The sequence below is a fragment of the Triticum urartu genome, chromosome 7A, assembly GCF_056163025.1.
Source record: "Triticum urartu cultivar PI428250 chromosome 7A, HENAU_Tu73, whole genome shotgun sequence".
NCBI lineage: Eukaryota > Viridiplantae > Streptophyta > Magnoliopsida > Poales > Poaceae > Triticum > Triticum urartu.
Genome location: NC_141879.1, coordinates 88,844,274 through 88,859,903, shown reverse-complemented (window position 1 = coordinate 88,859,903; position 15,630 = coordinate 88,844,274).

The window sequence follows — 15,630 nt, the reverse complement described above, 5'->3', positions numbered from 1 at the left end:
CCTCTAGTTGACTAGCTCGTTGATCAATAGATGGTTACGGTTTCCTGACCATGGACATTGGATGTCATTGATAACGGGATCACGTCATTAGGAGAATGATGTGATGGACAAAGACCCAATCCTAAGCCTAGCACAAAGAACGTGTAGTTCGTATGCTAAAGCTTTTCTAATGTCAAGTATCATTTCCTTAGACCATGAGATTTTGCAACTCCCGAATACCGTAGGAGTGCTTTGGGTGTGCCAAACGTCACAACGTAACTGGGTGGCTATAAAGGTACATTACAGGTATCTCCGAAAGTGCCTGTTGGGTTGGCACGAATCGAGACTGGGATTTGTCACTCCGTGTAAACGGAGAGGTATCTCTGGGCCCACTCGGTAGGACATCATCATATGCGCAATGTGACCAAGGAGTTGATCACGGGATGATGTGTTACGGAACGAGTAAAGAGACTTGCCGGTAACGAGATTGAAGAAGGTATAGGGATACCGACGATCGAATATCGGGCAAGTACAATACCGCTAGACAAAGGGAATTGTATACGGGATTAGTTGAGTCCTTGACATCGTGCTTCATCCGATGAGATCATCGTGGAACATGTGGGAGCCAACATGGGTATCCAGATCCCGCTGTTGGTTATTGACTGGAGAACGTCTCGGTCATGTCTGCATGTCTCCCGAACCCGTAGGGTCTACACACTTAAGGTTCGATGACGCTAGGGTTATAAAGGAAGCTTGTATGTGGTTACCGAATGTTGTTCGGAGTCCCGGATGAGATCCCAGACATCACGAGGAGTTCCGGAATGGTCCGGAGGTAAAGATTTATATATAGGAAGTCCTATTTCGGCCATCGGGACAAGTTTCGGGGTCATCGGTATTGTACCGGGACCACCGGAAGGGTCCCGGGGGCCCACCGGGTGGGGCCACCTGCCCCCGGGGGCCACATGGGCTGTAGGGGGTGCGCCTTGGCCTACATGGGCCAAGGGCACCAGCCCCAAGAGGCCCATGCGCCTGGGGAAACCCTAAAGGAAGAATCCCAGAAGGGGAAGGCACCTCTTAGGTGCCTTGGGGGGGAAGGACTCCTCCCCTGGCCGCCGCCCCCTAGGAGATTGGATCTCTTAGGGCTGGCGCACCCCCCCCTTTGGGATCCCTATATATAGTGAGGGTAGGAGGGCCTCTTGAGACACACCTTTGCCTATGGTGCAGCCCTCCCTCTCTCCCAAGTCCTTCTCCTCTCCCGTGGTGCTTGGCGAAGCCCTGCAGGATTGCCACGCTCCTCCACCACCACCATGCCGTTGTGCTGCTGTTGGATGGAGTCTTCCTCAACCTCTCCCTCTCTCCTTGCTGGATCAAGGCGTGGGAGACGTCACCGGGCTGTACGTGTGTTGAACGCGGAGGTGCTGTGCGTTCGGCACTTGGTCATCGGTGATTTGAATCACGACGAGTACGATTCCATCAACCCCGTTCACTTGAACGCTTCCGCTTAGCGATCTACAAGGGTATGTAGATGCACTCTCCTTCCCCTCGTTGCTAGTCTCTCCATAGATAGATCTTGGTGACACGTAGGAAAATTTTGAATTTCTGCTACGTTCCTCAACAATTACAAAGAACCCAAGAGTCAAGGAGCAGTTTGATCTCCCCTATCTTCTTCGCCGTGACCCTAATGACTGGCGCCGGCACGACGGAGGCCTCGTCTTGTGCCAGTTGATGCCGCTTGATAATGATACGTATGATGTTAAGATGCCATCGCTCGAGGGCAAGTCTTGGGCGGGCGCAAATGGAGATTGGGTTGTTTACATTCGGTCCAAATGCGAGTGGGAACTTGTGAATGTGTACACTCGTCACCGGGTTCCACTTCCAAAAATCTCAGCCCACTGCCCAGAGGTTGAGCACACCAGTAATGTACGCACGTTCAAATACGATCATGGTGACTGTCTTCTACGGAAGATAGCTATTTGTCGAGTTCCCAACCGCTCTTGGAATTACAACAACTATCAAGTTGTTGCTATCTTCGACAAGCTTGTTTCCGTCCTTCATGGTTCGACTCGATGGATATTGCTCAAAAATCAGTTTCTGTACACGGATGAGTACTGTGATGCAATTCAATACGAGGGCCTTGTGTTTGCTGCCACCACTCGTGGCACTGTTTTTGCATGGCATCCTAGTAGTTTCGGTACGTTTGTCTTCCACCGTAATTATAATTGTTTCATCCACATGCATGCGGGTTAGCAAGTTTCCCTTTACTAATTAACCTTCTTCTTGTGTTTCCAAGGTCCTGTGAACATCCCACCACCTGTACTTGAAATTTTTTATAACCAAGGGGGAGATGACGATGGTGATGATCACGAGCATAAGGACGAGCAGCGCCGATATACTCTGTGGTGCCTAGCAACTAATTCCGATGGATCACTTCTTCTTGTGTGTATACAACCCACTGATTATGTTACTGGTAAGGAAGCAGGTGTCTCCCATGGTCGCACTCTCCGGACCTATTCCAACACCCGTTGCATGGTATTCGGGATGGATACTAGTGTGCTAGCGCCAACTCCTTCTCCCTGGCACAGAATTGATAGTCTTGCAGAAAACTCGCTCTTCCTTGGACAAAACTATCCGATGATGGTGAAAGGCGATCCAACTGTTGTTGACACATTTATGAGAAGCAACTGTGTCTATACCTCGGGCATTTGGGTGGTTCCCTACCCTCGTACTGATATAGTAGGCCGCTTCAGCCTAGATGATCGGTCATGCGTTGGTCTCTAGATCGACAACAGATGGCCCGTCCCAGAGAATCAGTTGTGGTTCAAAGCAAGCGTTTCCAACGCCACGGAATGGTTGAGTTGAAGTTCATTTCATGGCTTGTTATTTGTTGTTTGGTGAAAACTTTAGTATTTATAATGTATCCTCGTTGTCGACGTGGGTTGATGACCCGTTGTATGTAATAAAATGATATGCCTATGATAAACGTACTAAATTTATGAATGGCTTTCGAGTCGCTTCTCTAAATTTGTACTAGCTTCACATGCTTCGCGCGTCGGGCGGGTGTTTTTACTATAGCCATATGTTAATGCGTTTGTTGTACGTAACGAGCACCTCAAATCCTCGATACTAGTATACTATATACTAGTAGGAGTAGTAGGGTGGCATGGGCCAGAACAAGCATTCACGTCCAGGAGTACGACACACGCCACCACCACGACATCCATCTAACACCATATTATTTCTTGGAGTCCGTGCTAGAGCAATCTCTTCAGCCTCATCGTTTCTCTAACTTCAGCCATCGCGCGGCGGGTGAGGTGGGGGTTTGCCGATAGTCGGTTTCCTTAACTGCGGTCCCACTTGTAAGGCCAACTCCAACGCACGACCCCAAATGGACCTCCGTTTTGCACGAATCCAACGATAATTTTGACTAGAAAAGCAAGACCAAAGAAAACAAGAACCACAAGAATACATTTTACTACTCCTGTAAGTTGGATTAGTGCCTTCTTGATGCATTCATTGTTGATCTGCGGAGGCTCGATCTTGCGTGCTTCTTTCTTCTTCAAGTGTAAAGAAGTAGACGTTGCTTCCTCGCATCTAGTCTCATGTCTAGGCTCTATTCTAGTAGGAGTATCAACAAGTGCACTAATCTCATCCGAGAGCAAAACCGAAGATTTGGTCGGGTTCTTCCTCCTTTTGCCGACACGTGGGACATCCAGCATCCAGGTCATGTCATGAAAGAAAATAGAGTGGTAGTTGAAGCCACAAGATGTGCATCTTGGGTTAAACTGTAAATAGAATATTACTACTCTTAAGTAACTCCAAAAGCGGCCACCGAAGATCTTTATTGGATTTGTTTTTCATCACCAGCACGTCGAGGTGAAAGATGTGCAGGTTCAGTGGGTCCTCTTGTGTTTTCACTGACCTGTGGGGCCGCATGTGAGCAAACAGACGATGGGCTCCGCGCGTCCGCTGGCTGGCTGAGAAGAGAGATAGAGGAGGGCTGAGCACGGACTGGAGGAAAGTTGTTCTACGTACCTCAATATAGGCTCGATATAGTGGGGTGGCATGGGCCATAACTCAGTAGCATTCACGTCTAGAAGTACGGCACACGCCACCCACGCAAGTCCCATCCGACACCAATTTTCTTGGAGTCCATGCTACAGCCATTTCTTCTCCCTCCTATTTTCTCAGCCATCGCGCGGTGGCCGGGGTGGGGGTTTGCCGATAGTCGGTTTGCTCAACTGCGGTCCCACTTGTAAGTGAAAATGCAACACCGCACGCATTCCCGCTTGAGCGGCATGCCGGACCAACCGTGTGGGGGTGCGACGCGAACATGGCAGGATTTTCCTTTTGAACTCGTAACTTTTAAAATTTGGTTCTGCTCCATGGCGTGACCGATAGATAGAAAATAACAATTTTTCCTAGAGTAATGAGAAGTTTGGTTCTGGCGCCGTTCATCGATGGTGTGCGTACGAAAATTATGAAGTTGATGCGAAAGGTAAGATAATTACTGTAGTATCATATACTACTACATGGATTTGACGGAAAGATAAAAATACATACGGATCCATCAACGTTCAACGACATCCTCACGCCCTAGTGCGCCGGGTCACCAACCGACATGTGAGGAGCAGCGGCGTTGGCAGCGAGCTCAACGTGCTTCTGAACAGTGTCGTCCAAGGTTGCCCTGCGCTCCAAGAAGGCCAGCGTCCTATCGTCCTCCTATTGCATGTAGTAGTCCTTGTGGACGATTTGCGCGTAGACGTGGGTGATTATGTCGATGGTGTCTTTCTGCGCCAGGCGCTGCACGGCGAGCGCGACGTCGAGGTGGAAATTCTCCGGCGCGACGGCGGGCAGTCGCAGGGCCACCAGTGCGTCGAAGAGGTTGTTACCATAGTGGCCGTTAAGGGTGGCGGGCATCGCAGAGCCTGGGCGCGTGGGCTGGAGGCTTACGTCAAAGTCGTCCGCAAGCTTCTTGACGACGGTGAACTTGTCAAGGAAACCGACGAGGACCTCGTCGAACAAGGAGACGAAGCTGTCGTCCAAGCGGCCCCTCGCCCTGGCGGCCTCAAGCAATACTACCTGGAGACGTTCCTCGGTGCCGGTGGACGTGGTAGTACTCCTAAATCCAGACGGTGGTGCTACTAGTACTAGTAGTAGTACTACCTATGTAGTAGTAGGAGTACTAGCACTATACAACCCGTTGGTCAAATTATTACGTGCTGCTCCTCATAGTGAAGTGAAAAGACCCTGCGCCGGAGATGACACCTGAGTATAGGCGTCGTGTTTGGCATACCATAGTCAGCCTCACCGTCTGCAGTCACTATCATCATGGCTGTAGAGCTAGCCTACTTACAACTAGCCCTGCTCGACATAATTTCCCGTGCGTAGATGCCCATGCATTGCACGGAACACCAAGATTGGGGGTGGACGGCTCTGGCAGCGGCCATCGCGCCAGATTTTTCCATGGCCTTCTACTCCTAGATGTGGTGGGAGGAGATGAGGCTGATTGCGAGAGACAAGGAGTTGTTTGTAAATAGGGAACAAGTGCGGGCATCTTTTTGCAAAAATGGGGAAGCTTGGTTTGTATGCGTCAGATCTAGATCCGACGGCTATTGGTGAAAGATGGGAGGCACAACATCATCACCAACTCAGGACCTGTTTGATTCGTAGTATTTTGAAATGCAGGAATAGGACACGACAATATTACAAGTTTCAAACTGATATTACAAATGTTAGGAGTAATGCTGCACCTACGAAGAGGGAATTACTAGGAAGTTTACGTAAGAACTTCCGTTACTTTAGGGTGGATGCAGCATTATCATACAAACTAAAATCCACCGCCCTGACAACTCACTAATGGGCAAATAAGTTTTTGAGTCTCTGGCCACTTGATGTTTCAAAAACAAATTCAGCTTCTGCGGAGAAATGAGCTCCACCGTGTACCTGCGCGGGTGTGGCTAGGCATGAAGCATGAGTACGTGCACGGTGCACCTATTCTCTTCTTGTATACGTACGCCACCTACGTGGGGTTGTGTGAGAGCGATACAAACCTAGAGAGATATAGTGTGTGGGTTCTTGAGAGTTTTTTTTGTGGGGGGGGGGTCAATCAAAAAATTTAACATATGCAATGTGTGTGAAATAGCGTCCTGGATATAACATATATATAGAGGGGGCGATCCATGAGAAGAGAGTGGAGGTATCATCGGCTTGAGGTGTCCCATAGAATGGAAGAGAGGGATGATGTGTGTGTGTGCGCGCGCGTGATCGATAAAGAGTGCCATCGAATTTGTGTGTGCCCACGTCAAAGATATAGAGTGGCTGGCCTACTGGAACGTGAGATGGGACATGTGCAGTTTGTATCTGTGGCATGGATACCTACCTGCAGCGCTCGACTATCGGTGTGTGGTGGGGGAAGAGGGAGGCCCAATTAACTATAGAGGTACAATGGCTGGTATATGTGTGGAGGAGGAGAGAGGCCTACCTCATGTATTAAGGAGATCGATCTGCCTCATGTATTAAGGGAGATCGATCGACATCCATGCATATGTGCAGGAGATGAATAAGGTTTGGAGAGAGACAGAGCTAGAGTGTTGGAGGGGGTGGTAGTGGAGTTGCTTCTAACAAATGGTGGGATAGGCTTGCTGGACAAACGGAGGGCACGCCCGCAATATCAATAAGAGAGGAGATGGCTGCTTGTTGTCTGTGCACGTGCGTGTGAGAGACGGGTCAGGAGGCATGCACGGATGATGAGGGTGGACGATGTGGATGTGGTAAGAAGATGTAACTGCATAGGAAGATCAATCGCCCTTTGTAAGATAAAGGAGAGACATAACTTGTGAGGTATGTCGATCGATTGGCCGGGGGGTAGTTAAAGTCGATCTAGGTATATCTTGGGAGATCGATCGGTATACATGCATGTGTGTGTTAGAAGCAAATGAAGCACGAGGAGAAGGATAGAGAGAGAGGGATGCCTGTAGGAGGTGGTATGAGAGGCATACTATATCGAGGGGGAGGAGTGTGCGAGTACGAGAATGATGAAAAGAGTGGTGGGAGTGAGGCATGGACGGTGACAAGAGAAGAGGGGAAGCTTGTGTTTGTGCTAGGCACACCTGGCTAGAGAGGCATATCGATCGATGTGTGCCGTAAAGAAGGAGCTGGGGGGCCTACACACACCGTGGGTGAACGACCTAAAGTGAAAAGATGAATTTGCGCGATGGAGCTAGAGAATGCTGAGGGAGGGTGAGAGGGATGCGGGCGTGTGCATGCACAAGAGAAAGTTAGTGCTAGCTACAAAGATAAGAGGGTTGTGTGGGTGTAAAAGACGAATAGAGATCATATATACTTCATTATAAAAGGCGAATTCGGATATTTGAAGAATTTATCATAGTGTTTCAAACCGACGGATGTGTGAATATATATAACGGTGATACACATGGTGTGGTTATGAACATGGTATACTACATTTAATATGTTTTATCTCTACTCTCATAAAAAAACAGAGTTGTTGATGATGGTGTGCCTCCCATCCTGCATTATAGGCCATCTGATTTATATCTGGCGGATAGCAAGGAAACTATGATGGTTGAAGTTGGCAACAATCATGATTGTAGATTCTTATTGAAATAGAGAAATGAATTCAAATTTAGTTCGAATTGTAGCGGTAGTATAGACATTTGGAATGCACTAAAATGTTGGTATGAGTAGGTTACATGCATTATACAGCAAGCGAAAAAATTTAATCGAACATAACATGGATTCATACTCCCTCCTTCCATCTATATAGGGTGTAATGAGATTTTTAAGACCGCCTTTGACTATTGACAAGATTAATAGTACATGACATGCACAATGTGAAAATTATATCATTGAAAGAACCTTTCACAGACGAATTTAACGGTGTGCTTTGTGTAAGTTGCATGTCATATATCATTGCTCTAATATTTGGTCAAAGTTAGGATCGAAAAACTGAAAGTGCAACTATCCCTAGGTGGCTTTGGTAATTAATAACAACATATAGCTCATTGAGCTAATGTTATTCCAAGATGATTATTTCAGGAAAGCTCAATGATTGGCATGGCATGGATGTTGAAAGTGGATCCCTCAAAATGCTAAGGACAAAGGATTGGCTCAAGCTCAAAAGCTCAAGACTCTTCATTTTATATTTTAGTGATCCAAGATCACATTGAGTCTTTAGGAAAAGCCAATACTATCAAGGAGGGATGAGGTGTTGCTTAATGAGCCTCTTGCTTCATGTCCTTAGTGATATGCTCCAAAACCCTCAAGTACTTTCCCATATCCACATTTGACCTAAACCCAAAGCCAAACTCGGCCCTACCGATTCTTTCAACCCGGCGCCACCGAGTTTCACTTGTCATAGCCATTGCCAAACCCTAGCAAATCGGTTCTACTGATAGGGATCTCGGTCTCACTGAGATGGGATTGCAAACTCTCTGTTTCCTTTTCGTAACTTTTCGGTCTCACCGAAAGAGCGGATCGGTCCCACCGAGATTTCAATGTAAACTCTCTGTTTCCTTTTTGTAACATTTCGGTCTCACCGAAAGAGCAAATTGGTCCCACCGAGTTTACCTGACCAACTCTCTGGTTAGCTTATTACCAAAATCGGTCTCACCGAGTTTGTCTAATCGGTCTCACCGAGATTATGTTATGCCCTAACCCTAACCATATCGGTCCTACCGAGTTGCATGTTAGTCCCACCGAAAATCTCTAACGGTCACTAGGTTTACTATTTCGGTCCGACCAAGTTTGTTGATTCGGTCCCACCGAGATTGGTAAATTTTGTGTAACGGTTAGATTTTGTGTGGAGGCTATAAATACCCCTCCACCTCCTCTTCACTCGGAGAGAGAGCCATCAGAACACATCTACACTTCCAACTCATATGTTCTGAGAGAGAACCACCTACTCATGTGTTGAGACCAAGATATTCCATTCCTATCATATGAATCTTGATCTCTAGCCTTCCCCAAGTTGCTTTCCACTCAAATCTTCTTTCCACCAAATCCAAATCCTGTGAGAGAGAGTTGAGTGTTGGGGAGACTATCATTTGAAGCACAAGAGCAAGGAGTCCATCATCAACACACCATTTGTTACTTCTTGGAGAGTGGTGTCTCCTAGATTGGCTAGGTGTCACTTGGGAGCCTCCGACAAGATTGTGGAGTTGAACCAAGGAGTTTGTAAGGGCAAGGAGATCGCCTACTTCGTGAAGATCTACCGCTAGTGAGGCAAGTCCTTCGTGGGCGATGGCCATGGTGGGATAGACAAGGTTGCTTCTTCGTGGACCCTTCGTGGGTGGAGCCCTCCGTGGACTCGCGCAACCGTTACCCTTCGGGGGTTGAAGTCTCCATCAACATGGATGTAGGATAGCACCACCTATACGAACCACGGGAAAAACATCCGTGTCTCCAATTGCGTTTGAATTCTCCAAACCCTTCCCTTTACATTCTTGCAAGTTGCATGCTTTACTTTCCGCTGCCAATATACTCTTTGCATGCTTGCTTGAATTGTGTGATGATTGCTTGACTTGTCCTAAAGTAGCTAAAATCTGCCAAGAACTAAAATTGGGAAAAGGTTAAGTTTTTATTTGGTCAAGTAGTCTAATCACCCCCCTTTAGACATACTTTCGATCCTACAAGTGGTATCAGAGCTTTGGTCTCTATTTGCTTTGATTTCCATAGCTTTTGGTGGTCATAGCCTTGGTTTCACAACCTAGGAGAGTATGGCGTCTAGCGAGGTAAATTATCACCGTAGAGGTCCTTACTTTGATGGTACTAATTTTGCTAGTAGGAAGCATAAAATGAAAATGCATATTCTTGGACATAACCCCGCTGTTTGGGCTATTGTGTGTGTTGGTTTGCAAGGTGACTTCTTTGATGGGAGAGAACCAAACCGTGAAGCTACCGCGGATGAGTTGAAGATGTTGCAATACAATGCTCAAGCTTATGATATTCTCTTCAATGGATTGTACCCCGAAGAATTCAACAAAATCAGCCGTCTTGAGAATGCAAAGGAAATTTGGGACACTTTGATTGATATGCACGAAGGTACTGACTCCGTCAAGGAATCCAAATTGGATGTGCTTCAAAGTCAACTTGACAAGTTCAAAATGAAGGATGGTGAAGGTGTCACTGAAATGTACTCTAGGCTTGCTCTCATCACAAATGAGATTGCCGGCTTAGGGAGTGAAGAGATGACCGATAGATTCATCATCAAGAAGATTCTAAGAGCCTTGGATGGAAAATATGATACCGTGTGCACATTGATCCAAATGATGCCCAATTACAAAGATCTCAAGCCAACGGAGGTAATTGGAAGAATTGTTGCTCATGAGATGTGACTTAAGGATAAAGAGGAACTTCACAACAAATCAAGTGGTGCCTACAAAGCCTCATGTGAAGCCCCTACATCATCAAGTGAGAAACAAAACTTCAATGAAGAATTGGGCTTAATGGTGAAGAACTTCAACAAGTTCTACAAGAGTAGAAGCAAAGATAGAAGCTCCAAGTCAAGGTCCTACAATGACAAAAGATCTTCTAGTCGAGAGCGAAACTGCTACAATTGTGGAAGACCCGGACACTATTCCAATGAGTGTACGGCTCCCTACAAGAGAAGAGAAGACTCTCCAAAAAGAAGAAGCAAAAGAGAAGAATCACCACCAAGAGAGAGAAGGAGTAGAGATGATCGTTATGAACGAAGATACTCACGGAGAAGCAAGGATTCGAAAAGGAAGGAAAAATCATCAAGGAGCTACATAAAACGAAGACATCAAGCTCATGTTGGTGAATGGGTATCCGGCTCCGACTCCAACAACCACTCCGAGAGAAGTTATCACTCCGACTCCGAATATACTCAAGATGAATGTGTTGCCGGTGTAGCACTTGTGACAACCAACTCCTACGATATATTTGACTCACCAAATGAAGGAATTGGAAGATGCTTCATGACCAAAGGTCCTAAGGTAACACACCCCGAGTATGTTGATTTTAATAGTGATGAAGATGACTTGTTAGGTGATGATGATTTACTTGTTGACAACTCTAGTGATGAATACTATGATGAAACGTCAATTAATCATGCTAATCAAGAGAAAACAAATGACAATGATAAGGAGAAGATTGAGGCTCTAACTAAAGAACTAAAGTTAGCTCATGAAACTATCTTCGAAGATCATCGAGAACTTTTAAGAGCTCATGAGAAGTTATGCTTTGAAAAGCTCAATCTTGAGCAAGAGCATGATTTTTTAAAGGCAATCAATGATGATCTCCGCAAGAAAAGTTCTTCTTACATTGCCAAGCGTTTACTCTTATCCACTTACATGCCTCAAGTCAAGTCTAGTAACAAGAACAAGAAAGATTCTTCCTCTAGTAGTAACAATGATCATGATAAATCCAATATTGTTGCTTCTAGTAGTTCTCTTGATTCCACTAATGATTCTCTTAGCCAAGTTACACTTGAGCAAGAAAATAGCTTATTGAAGGGAATTATATAGAAAGGAGTGTACAAAAGCCTTGCCGGGAGTAAGCAATTCGAGGAAATTGTGCGCAAGCAAGGAATGCACCGGAAGAATCAAGGTGTTGGTTTTGAATGAAAGTTCAATGCCAATGGAGTTGAGTGGGAAGAAGATCAATACCCCAAGACAAAGTTTGTTCCTCAACAAGAGAAGTATGATACTTCCTTCAAGAGGACACAAGCTCAAGATGATCTTCCACCACAAGACTACAAGCAAAAAGGCAAGGACAAGCTTCAAGAGGAAATTGATGCATTTGAAGAAGCTCCTAAGACCTTAGTCAAGTGGATTCCCAAGACCACTTCAAGTTCCACTTCATCAAGTACGACTACAACTCCAAGGATTCCCATCAAGATGGTGTGGATCCAAAAGAAGAAGAACTAGAGAGTTCTTGAGGGTGACTCCGCCAACATACTTCGCTCTTATCATTTTGGCAAGAACAAGTGCAAACAACTTCCACATCTTGCACTAGTTCAAGGAGTCACAAACCCTCTTGTTGGTAAGACAAGGGACAAGGTAACCTAAAAGTTTTCATGGACATCATCTTGTGTGTGCATCACTCTATGTCTATGGATGTCCTTGTTTGTTCCTTGTGGGACTAACCCATGTAGGTATTGAAAGTGCAATTCACTCAAATGGATAGCTCCAAGTGATCTACATCAACATTGAGCATCCACATCTTCAACATCTACATGAAGTCTTCATCGACAAAACCCAAGGTTAGTTCATCCCTCTTAGGGGGGATATCACATCTAGGGGGGGCTTTACTCTAAGACTTGAGTTAAAGCAATTCTAAAGATGTGAACACAACAATGCTTTATGTAAAAGTGGTAACCCCACTTGAGCTTAAACGATGAGTATGACCTATGATGAAGTGTTCTCACTTGACTCCTAAGTCAATATACTCATATATAGATGACCTAGTCATCGCCAATTGCTTGATAGATGCTAGAATTGGTTGTGCATGCTTTGTCACATATTTCAATTGCCATTTTATTGTGTGAGCATGTTGGTTGCATATTTTACTCATTCGAGGACATCCACTTGTTGTTTTGATTGTTTGGTTTTATTTCCTTTTGCCAAGTGGATGGACAAGAATGCCTAAGAACCTCCTCTAGCTATCTATGCTTTTCTCGTCTCAAACTCTATTCATGCTACATCACAAAATTTGATCAAGTCAGATTCGAACCACTCTGTGTGAGGAGCACTCGGAGTCCCCGATTCGTCATAGACTTAAACTTCCAAAACCTCTTTATGATTCTCGGTCTGAGCGATATCCTACTTTCGGTCCTACCGAGATCATTAAGTTGATCTGAATTTTCGATCTCGGTGCAACCGATTTGAACCATTCGGTCACACCGAGTTGCAATAACTGTATACAGTTTTGCATCTCGGTGCCACCGAGTTGTTTCACTCGGTCACACCGACAGGGTCGGGCTATATATAGTCACGGGCAAAAATTTGGAAATTTCTCCGAACCCCTTCGCCCGCGCGATAGCTCGCTCTGCAAACGTGGTCTCCGGATCGTCTCCTCGCCGCCAGCCGCCTCCAGTCGCTGGTCTCCATCGCCGTCAATGGAATTCTACCCCGCCGTTGCCGCCGTAGCGAGTCTCCACCGAACTAGGGTATGGACTCGATCTTTGTGCTATCCCCAATCTGATTCCTAGCACATTGTGATCATATTGATTCTAGCCACGATTGAAACACTCCTATCCAGTCAAGGCATTCGTAGAATAGGATTGATTCGAAAATTTTAGGGTTAGGTTTCCGCCGAAACCATCTCGGACCCACCGAGTTGAAAAACTCGGTCCCACCGATTTGGCTCATGCCATTGCACAAGTAAGACTCGGTCTGACCGAGAATTACTAATCGGTGTGACCGATTTTGGAACTTTGTGAAACCCTAGCAGTCTCGGTGCCACCGAACTGTGACTCGGTTTGACCGAGTTCACTAGTTTAGGTTCCAAAACTGCTTCGGTATCACCGAGCTTAAAAATCGGTAGATCCGAGATGATTTCTGTGGGAAACTAAAACTAAGATTTTGAGTCATTCTTTTGCAAAAATCTCTGCATTTTGTGATGCTCATCTATTCTACCTCATCTATAAACTATTCACAGGGTCAGCAGTCAGCTTGTTCATCATGTCAGATCAGAGTGATAGCCAGAATGTGTCAGAACAGCAAGTGCACATGAGTAAGGGCACTAGTCCCTCCAGTTCTTCTGATGAAGGCAGGAGGAGCACCCCTAGCAATCTGCCAAAAGCTGCCACCAGACAAAGGAAGAAGAGAACCTCAGACTCAGAGGATGAGGACTATGTGGCAGAAGAGGAAGCTACTTCCAAGAAAGTAGTGCTCAAGAAGGAGTATGGCTCAGCTCAAGGCACAAAGCCAGGATTGAAAATCAAAAGGCCAACAGGTAGACAGCCTATGCCAAAGGCCAGAGCTTCAACTCAGATTCCTGAAAAGCCTGCACCCATAGAGCTAGTTGCTGCTGAAGGGAAGAAGAGGAAGCAAAGGGTCAAAAAGACCACTACTAGAGTGCTTGGGAGATCCTCAATCAGGAGAGATTCTGAAGAGGAAGAGGAATAAGAGGTTGCTGCACCAGCACTTAAGGCACCTAAGCTTATGGGTGATGCTATCAGGACAGGGGCTGCTGCACCCAAGCCCAAAGAAGCACCCAAAGCTGCCTCCAAGCCCAAGCCAGCACCAAAGAGGAATACAAGGAGCATACCAGCTGCTGAGAAGAACAAGGCCCCAGTGCCTGACATTGCTGAAGAAGAAGAAGGTTAAGTGCTCACGAAGCTTAAGCCCAAGATCCCAGACCACAATGATGCTCATCCCGTGGCTGAGGACATGAAAATCAGAAGAGATTCAGGGCTAAGGAAGTGGAGAGAAGCAGATCCATATGCTTCAAGGAGAAGAATTGTTGTTGATTATAGGTTCCACACTAAGGAATAGCAGGACTTCTATGAGACAGTTTTGTTGGACAAGAAGCCCATTGTTTGTGACATGAGATGGGTCAATTGGGAGTACATCAAGGACAATGAAGAACACTATCCTAGAGTGTATGACAGCTTCAATGCTTGTGGAGTAGCAGACTTTGTTGGGCAGAATCTCACAAAGTGGAATGAAGAGCTCATTATGCAATTCTACTCCACAGCACACTTGTACCCAGATGGAAGGATCACATGGATGTCTGAAGGTACAAGGTACCAATATACAGTTGCTGAATGGGCTCAGTTGATCAATGCCCCAGAAGAGCAGTAAGATGACTTGGATATCTATGCCAAGAAGAAGATGGACCACAACTCTATGTCCAATATGTACAAGGAAATTCCAAACGAGGCACTTGATACTTTCAAGTTTGGGTCTGTGCATTATCTTCTGTCAGGGCTGCCAACCATTAACTGGATCCTTAGGCACACTCTGTTGCCCAAGTCAGGTGATCACAAGATGATCAGAGGCCATGCAATCAATTTGCTTCATGTATTTGATGTGCCACAGAAGTTCAAGGTGATGAGCCTCATGGTAGAGACCATTAAGAGGACATCAGCTGATCAGAAGAGGAGCTGTGGATATGCCCCACAAATTCAGGAGTTAATCAACAGAAAGATGGGCACAGGCACATACTTGCTGGACAAGGAACACCTGCCCATCCATCCAGATTTTGAAAATAATCAAGTTGTCATGAATGAGAATGAACCATCATCAGTTCAAGCACAAGCAAACAAGGAGCATGCAAGGAAGGAGAAAGCTGCCAAGATGCCAACTCAAGAGGAGGCATCTGAGTATTTCTTGAAAACCAAACAAGAGCAGCTTGGTTACTTGATTGCATCCACACTGAGGATTGAGAAAGGCCTGGCCACCCTCACTCAGAATCAGCAGAGCTTAGAAAGAATCATGGAACAAAAGTTCTATGACCTAGATGTGAAGGTGACAGAAATTCAGTCTGCAGTGGAGCAACTTCAGGATGATATGCAGGAGAGGAAGGGCAAGACTACAACTGATGCATTTGCCAGAGTGCCACGAGCTCTGGCACCAGCCCAACCAGCTCTAGCATCTACTTCAGCTTCAACTCCAACCACGTCTATAGAAGGCTTCGTCCTTGGAGTGATCCGGACTCCACCACCAC